The sequence below is a fragment of the Lepus europaeus genome, chromosome 5 (assembly GCF_033115175.1).
Source record: "Lepus europaeus isolate LE1 chromosome 5, mLepTim1.pri, whole genome shotgun sequence".
NCBI classification, from domain to species: domain Eukaryota; kingdom Metazoa; phylum Chordata; class Mammalia; order Lagomorpha; family Leporidae; genus Lepus; species Lepus europaeus.
The window spans coordinates 148,314,762-148,323,181 of record NC_084831.1 but is presented as its reverse complement, the minus strand read 5'-3'; the positions used below and the strand labels follow the sequence as shown (position 1 = coordinate 148,323,181).

General features: G+C 48.5%; 1 pseudogene; it reads right to left on the bottom strand.

Moving 5' to 3' along the window:
• Positions 1 to 5,429: 5,429 nt before the first annotated feature.
• Positions 5,430 to 8,062, bottom strand: LOC133759312 (peptidyl-prolyl cis-trans isomerase A-like; annotated as a pseudogene).
• Between the last annotated feature and the right edge of the window lie 358 nt (positions 8,063 to 8,420).

Here is an 8,420-nt window from a genome sequence, read left to right as displayed (position 1 = left end):
AAGAGCCAAGGGTAGACCAGGCTGAAACTAGGATCCAGAAATTCAGTCTGCCACGTGGGTAGCAGGAACTCAAGTACTTGAGCCATCACCTGCTGCCTCCTTAGGTGTGCATTAGCAGGACGCCGGATCTGAAGCAAAGAAGGTAGCACTTGAACCAGGCACTCCGATAAGGGATGCAGGCATCCCAAGTTGCATCTTAGCTGCTGCACCAAATGGCCTACCCTATATCATATATTTTTGAGCAGCCCTTCTTAAATAGCATTTAAGTTGTTTCCATGAGCTGAGCTGCTTGAGTTCCTCGTCCCCTGTCCCCTGCCCCCTCTTGCTGGCCATCTTCAATTGGGTATTAACATTAGACTTCTCGCAGAGGTCAGCATTTCAGATGGCTAATATCTCCAAGCCCTATGATATAAACCTGTCACGGGGAGTTGTCAGTTGGTTTACTGCAAGGCCTTTTTGAGCCAGAGGTTAATATATTAATGAAGACTGTGGCTGTTCCCCTACATTAAATAATGACTGCGAATGATTGGAAGAAAAACATCCTTATGTTCTCCTGCGAGTGTGAGATGGATGAGAATGGATTACTCTGCCAAGAGAACTCAAAAATATTACAACCTTTTATTCCTTTGCAGCTTGGGCAAATGTGTATTCATTTCTACGTTATTACAAAAAAACCTCTTACGATGATTCTGGGCTAAAAACACATTAAATCATCACTTTAATTATATCGAAACAGTACTCTGAGATTCTGTCACTAATCTAGTTTAATCTTGGCATCTGGTCCTCATGCAATATTTTATTTCTATTCAGGTCATATTAGTCAACTGGACATAAGCAGCAGTATTTATCTTATTAGTTTATTTTGGTAAAGTGGTAAATTATGGTAGAATTATAATAATTCCTCAGTTTATGGATATCTCACAATCACCTACAAACTTGACATTTTAAAATGTGGTCTAAATTCAGTATTAATATTAACACTTTGTCTCTTTCACTTTTCCAGAAGAGTTTAAGCTTGGAATATTCTGAAATTTTTTTTTTCTCTGAAACTCTCCCGTTTAGTGTTTTATTTGTGGCCATACCTCTATGTGCTCATGGAGACAAAGAAAGCCAAGTATAATGTGACAATGAGCTTTAGAAGTTTAGAAGGTGCAGGTGGAGACGGCGGTGGGGGGTTGTGTTGGGCTCCCAAATGCTAGCAGACTTCACCAGGGTGGAGGGAGGGTGGCAGGCACCAGAGGCTGTGAAGAGCCCCATCACCCTGCGGTATCCCTAGAAGTACCCACGGGGCGGCACATGGAGCCCAGCTCGGAGTGTCTCCCTCTAGTTCCACCTGCTTCTTCCCCCTTTCTCTCTCACCCCTTGGGTGTTACAGGTCAGCTGCTCAGTCCAGGGTCTGCCTCTGCCACCGCGGGGCCCGTGAGCTGGCCTAGGAAGCCTCCTGGTAACTTTTTCATGGTTCAGACTCATGTTCTCAGGTCTCCGGGTTTTGATTTCAGGAGATCTAACGCGGATCAGTTCAGGGACAGACGCACAGTAGCCAAGTTCACGGAAGTGATGAGGAAAACACAACGTTGGGTTATTTAGTGCACAGGGAGATGGTCATAGAACTAAGGTAGCTGGGTCCCACTCAAGACCAGCCCCTGGTTGCCTGCAAGTAGGTCTCGTGGTGCTGCCTGGCAGGCAGGGCCTGGGGAGGGGAGGCAGCTGGCTTACTGTGTGCTTGATGGCTCAGTACTGAGAAAGCTTGGTGCACGGTGGTAGTCACAGTCCAGCCAGCGGCTCCACAGTGATTACATCTGCCTACTGCAGCCTTTTACACCCATGTCCTCCATGATGGCCAGTAGGGTAGGTGCTGAGTGGTGAAGTCCTACCAACATGTGGGCAGTGCCTAAAAGGCTTTTCTAAGTGTTTTTTTTTTTTTATTTTTTTATTTTTGACAGGCAGAGTGGAGAGTGAGAGAAAGAGAGAGACAGAGAGAAAGGTCTTCCTTTGCCGTTGGTTCACCCTCTAATGGCCGCCGCGGCCGGCGCACCGCGCTGTTCCGATGGCAGGAGCCAGGTGCTTCTCCTGGTCTCCCATGGGGTGCAGAGCCCAAACACTTGGGCCATCCTCCACTGCACTCCCTGGCCACAGCAGAGAGCTGGCCTGGAAGAGGGGCAACCGGGACAGGATCGGTGCCCTGACCGGGACTAGAACCTGGTGTGCCGGCGCCGCAAGGCAGAGGATTAGCCTGTTGAGCCACGGCGCCGGCCTTTTCTAAGTTTTTATTAACCATGAACCCCTTTTCTGATTGATGTGCATTGATTATTTAGATGTATTAATACATTCGATTAGTATACAGAGGATCCTTCACCTCCTCAACCCAGCCTAGATAACAGACCAGAGAGATTGACAATAGACCTAGATAGACGCACAGCCCAACCACACACAGGAAATGGCCCATCACCCCTCCTCCCCCAACACACACACAACACACACACATACTTGTGAACCCTGAAGGTGAGTGGAGGAAGGAGCCCCAGCTGCAGCCTCGATGGTTTTTCTTCCTTCTGGGTCTCAGGCCTTCTCAGCAGGACAGCGCAGGCTGGATTTTACCCTCCAAGCACAGAACAGTTCAGTCTGTCTGCACATCTCGTCTCCAGTCAGCCCTATGTTGGTTTTAGAGTTTAAAAGGGGAATCCAAATTCTTGGGGAAGCTTCTCACTCTGTAACAAGGGTCCTTTATCCAAATAAAAAACACTATGAATTTTTTGTTACAGGTCAGATTGTTATGAATAAAATCCCTTGGCTTAAGAGCTGCTGACACTGGGCCACTGTTAAGTCCTAGCTGCTGAGCTTCTGATCCAGCTCCCTGCTGATGTGCATGGGAAAGCATCAGAAGATAGCACAAGTACTTAGGTCCCTGTCACCCACATGGAAGGCCCAGATGGAGTTCCTGGCTCCTGTCTTTGGCCTGGCCCAGCCCTGGCTGTTGCAGCCATTTGGGGAGTGAGCCAGCAGAAGGAAGATCTGTGTGTGTGTGTTTGTGTGTATGTGTGTCTCCTTCTCAATCTGCCTTTCAAATAAATAAACAAAAAATATTAAAAAAAAAAGAGTTGTGCAACCTCAGGACCCAGATTATGGTAAATTACAGAGGAAATATTCTGTAATTTAAAAATAATAGAATTGTATAATTAACCCCCAAGTACCTGCCACTCAGCTTAAATAATTATCAACCAATCTTGTTTCATCTATGACCCATTTATCACTCCATCTTTCCAACTGGGTTAGTTTGGAGCAAAAAATCTCTGACGTCATGTAATTTTATCCCAGGTATAGTTGAGTATGTTACAGATAGATATTTTTGTAACTTTTTTCTTGTAATAAACTATACATAACAGAAAATTACCATTGTAACCATTCTTGAATGCACATTCAATAACATTAAATCTGTTCACATTGTTGTGCAGACATCACAACCATCCAGCTGGAGAACTTTTTCTTAATCCTGAACTGAAACTCTATATCATATCCACTAAGTCCTCATTGCCCTCCCTGAAGCCCTGGCACTCAGTATTCTACTTCATTGATTCATTTTTTTAAAAAAATTATTTATTTATTTATTTGAATGGCAGAGTTACAGAGAGGCAGAGGCAGAGAGAGAGAGAGAGAGAGAGAGAGAGAGAGAGAGGTCTTGCATCCACTGGTTCACTCCTGACATGGCTCAACAGCTGGAGCTGCACCCATTTGAAGCCAGGAGCCAGGAGCTTCTTGTGGGTCTCCCACACGGGTGCAGAGGCCCGAGGATTTGGGCCATCTTCCACTGCTTTCCCAGGCCATAGCAGATAGCTGGATTGGAAGTGGAGCAGCCAGGACTTGAACCGGCGCCCATATGGGATGCCGGCACTACAGGCGGTGGCTTTACCCGCTATGCCACAGCATCCACCCCTATTCATTTCTTTATTTTTCATTTTATTTGAAAGACAGACACAGAGAGACAGACAGAAAGACAGAGAAAGAGAAAGAGATCTCCCATCCACTGATCCATTCCCCAAATGTCTGCAGCAGTCAGGGCCGGGCCAGGCTTGAAGCCAGGGCCTGGAACTCAATCCGAGTCTCCCAGGTGGGTGGCAGGGACCCATGTGTTTGAGCCGTCACCTGCTGCCTCCCAGGGTGTACATTAGCAGGAAGCTGGATCAGAACTCGAGGTGGACTTGAACCTAGGCACTCCCACTTGAGACATGGGTGTTCAAGGGACGTCTTAACCTCTACACTGAATGCCTGCTCTCTACTTTTTGAATCTGTGGATTTGACTACTCTAGAGGCATCATATAAGTGGATTCAGACAAGATTTGTTCTTTTAGTGTCTGCTTATTTCACTTACAATGTCTTCAAAGTTTACAGCTATGGTTCTTTTTTTTTGCATTTTTTAAAAGATTTTATTTATTTATTTGACAGGTAGAGTTACACACAGTGAGAGAGAGAGACAGAGAGAGAGGTCTTCCCTCCTTGGTTCACCCCCCAAATGGCCGCCATGGCTGGCGGTGCGCCGATCCAAAGCCAGGAGCCAGGTGCTTCCTCCTGGTCTCCCTTGTGGGTGCAGGGCCCAAGGACTTGGGCCATCCTCTACTGCACTCCTGGGCCACAGCAGAGAGCTGGACTGGAAGAGGAGCAACCGGGACTAGAACCCGGCGCCCATATGGGATGCCGGCGCCACAGGCGAAGGATTACCCAAGTGAGCCACGGCGAAGACCCCACAGCTATGGTTCTAAAGGCCTAAATTGGCTAAAATGTTTCAAAATCTCTCACAGGACCTATGTCTTACTTTAGAGGGAACAGGAAAACAAACCAAAGGGTGGACAGAAGTGCGAGGGAGTGTCCTTTCTCCACTTGGGCACTGTTAAATCCCTGTTTTATGGGAGAGAGGAATTCAATGGGGAGGGGGTACTCGGGGAGACCAACACTTCCCTGAGGAAGGATGGAGGCACTGGGGTTTGACAGGTGCACAGGTGCTCTCAGAGGGTGCCCATGACACCTGTCCATTACTATGGCTACTTGATCCCAAGAAGGGCAGTGAGCAAGTCCTTATCATATTTTCAGCAAGTGAAAGGGGGCAAATCCTCCCTCTTTTAACCTGTGGCTACCAGAACTGCCACACAGGCCATCTCCACCTAACCGCTCAGGACTTTGGGGCTTTGGAGAATGACTTAAAGTTCTCCCAGTGCTGGAGTCAGGGAATGCCCAGCCTGCAGGCCGTGTGAGGCCTGTGAATCATTTGCTCTGGCCCTGCTCTGGCCTTGCCAAGGCATCTCTCTCTCCTCTCTCTCTCTCTCTCTCTGTAACTCTGGTTTTCAAAGAAATAAATGAATCTTCTGGGGAAAAAAAGCCCATATCTTGTTTAGGGGTGAGGAAGACTTCACCCTTTTTTGGTTATTTACATTTTTGTTTTATAACTTTAGCTCCGCAATCCCGCTAGTCTTGGAGGAGAAGTAGGAAAATGGAACCCAAAGAACTGCACTTGAGAGCACAGCTACCGATGTCACGAGCAGATGGGATGGAGGGGTGCCCTCCTGAGCTACAGAAGGAATGTCGATGGATGAGAGTTGTCCACAACTGGCAATGCTCGTCTTCTTGCTGGCCTTGCTACTCTCAAAGCCAGAGTGCTCCATGGCTTCCACCTTTCACTCTGCTTGCCATCCAACCAATCAGTCTGGACTGTGCAGATGAAAAACAAGCCTGTTTGTGTTGCGTCCAGCAGGTGCCGTGGACACGATGCCAGGACCTGGATGCTCCCGGACGAAGTTCTCATCATCGAATTTCTTTCCACAGATGGACTTGCCCCCAGTGCCATTATGGTCTGTGATGTCACCGCTCTGGCACAAAGCACATAAACTCTGGAATAATCCTGGGAAAGCAGGACCCCTTCTAACCAAATTCTTTCTCTCTGGTGCTCAGAGCATGGAGGTTTTCAGCTGTCTTTGGAATTTTGTCTGCAAGTAGCTCACAGGAAACGTGGCTCAAAGGCTCACCATAAGTGGCAGTGTTGAGGAACACGGTGGGGTTAACTGTGGGGAAATTAGTTACATGATGGTGCCCAAAGGAAGTAAGGTGGGCGGAATCCAAAGTTGTTTACCACTAAAACTGATTGGCTGCGCAACATCAGGGGAGGTAACAAAACTAGTAACAAGTGTATAGACATAGGGCTAGTCCTATAGAAATCCCCCCGTGAGGTGATTTTTTAAGTGATTGGTTGGTCCTTAGCCCTGCCCCAATGACTCTGCAGTTTTGTGCTATAAAAGGTTCTGTTTCGCACAAAGTAAATGAGTCCTTGCTACTAGACTTGGCTCCCCGCTGCGTCTGATTGTCTCCGGGATCCGGAGGCTGGGGAATGGGCGAGCGGCGCACTCACCTTTCCTCGGACCCAGTCCCTCCTGTACGGGTGGACTAAGACCCTGCAGTTAACCATGGCTGACAAGGGGCAGCTACAGGCAAAAACGGTGTCTGCAAAGCCACATTCACACTTTGTCTTCTTTTTTCTTTCTTTTTTTAAAGATTTATTTATTTATTTGAAAGGCAGAGTTACAGAGAGGCAGAGAAAGAGAGAGAGAGGTCTTCCAGCCGTGGGTTCATTCCCCACATGGCTGCAATGACTGGAGCTGGGCCGATCCAAAGCCAGGAGCTTCTTCCAGGTCTCCCACGCAGTTGCAGGGGCCCAAGGACTTGGGCCATCTTCTACTGCTTTCCCAGGCCACAGCAGAGAGCTGGATTGGAAGTGGAGCAGCCGGGAGTTGAACTGGTGCCCATATGGGATGCTGGCACTGCAGGTGGTGGCTTTATCCTCTACACCATAGTGCTGGCCCCTCACCCTTTTTCTTTTCATTCTTTTCTTTAGCTTACTATTGCTGACTTTCTTTTTACTCCAAGACCTAGACTATGTATATAAATGAAGTTTGTATGTCAATTTTTAAAAAAGATTTATTCCATAAAACCAGAGTGTTAGAGATACACACACACACACACACAGAGAGAGAGAGAGAGAGAGAGAGTCTTTCATCTGCTGGTTCACTCCCCAAATGCCTATGATAGATGGAGCTGGGTATAGGCCAAGCTGAAACCGGGAGCCTGGAACTACACCAGGGTCTCCGATGTGGGTAGCAGGGACCCAAGTACTAGTGCCATCTTCTGGTGTTTACCTCCCTGAGTCCAGAGTATCAAAACAAATGCTGAAGCTGGCAGGTCCTCTTCCCTTCCCTCTGCTAACAGTGACGTCTCTGTAACTAGTGCTGCTTTCCCAGGGGCATTAGCAAGAAGCTGGATTGGAAATGGAGCAGCTGGTACTTAAACTGCTTCTGTGATATGGGCAGCCAGTGTCACAGTGGTGGCTTAACCCACTGGGCCACAACGCCAGCTCCTGGGTCACCCTACTTAGTACATGAAAAGGGAAAAACTTACTGGAGGATCAGGCAAACCTGACCATTTGTCTACAGCGTGAACTTGTTTCTCCTCTGATGCGGGAGAACGAGTGGGAATCATTCACTATGGAGGGACATCCCTTTTTTTTTTGGACTGGCAGAGTGGACAGTGAGAGAGAGAGAGACAGAGAGAAAGGTCTTCCTTTGCCGTTGGTTCACCCTCCAATGGCCGCCGGCGCATCTCGCTGATCCGAAGCCAGGAGCCAGGTGCTTCTCCTGGTCTCCCATGCGGGTTCAGGGCCCAAGCACTTGGGCCATCCTCCACTGCCTTCCTGGGCCACAGCAGAGAGCTGTCCTGGAAGAGGAGCAACCGGGACAGAATCCGGTGCCCCAACCGGGACTAGAACCCGGGGTGCCGGCACCGCAGGCGGAGAATTAGCCTAGTGAGCCACGGCGCCGGCCGGGACATCCCTTGTGACCCTGCAGGAGCAGGCCCGGACTCTGCCTGGAAGCACTGAAGGGGGTGGGACTGGGCCCAGCTGGGGTCAGGCCCACTCTCTCCGGAAGCCTGCATCACCCTACCCCTCGACCCCTCGACACCTTGCACTGCCCACCTCAGTGTGCAGGAGGAAGCTCTTTGTCATGTCCCGGTAGCACAGGAGCCCCATGGCGAATGGCCCATGGCGAATGGCCAGATCACCTAGTAGTTTTGCTGGGTGAGGGGGGCTCATCTCCTCATTTTTCTTGCTTTCTTTTTGGGTAGAGGAAAGCCAATTTGAATGAACAGTTGCCAGCCCTGACTGCTGAGCTTCCTTTGGCATGTCCTTGAACAGTGTGGAATTCATTTGTTAGTTTGCGTGCCTAACGCTAACCTATTTATTTTCGCTAATGAGACAGAAGTAGAACACTGGGATTTTTACAATGTTAGACATTATGCTTTATAAGCCAACCAATTTAATTATTGACAAGGATCAAGGTTATTCACCACCCCCTCTGGTCTTCTCTTTACAATGGTAATATGCTTAA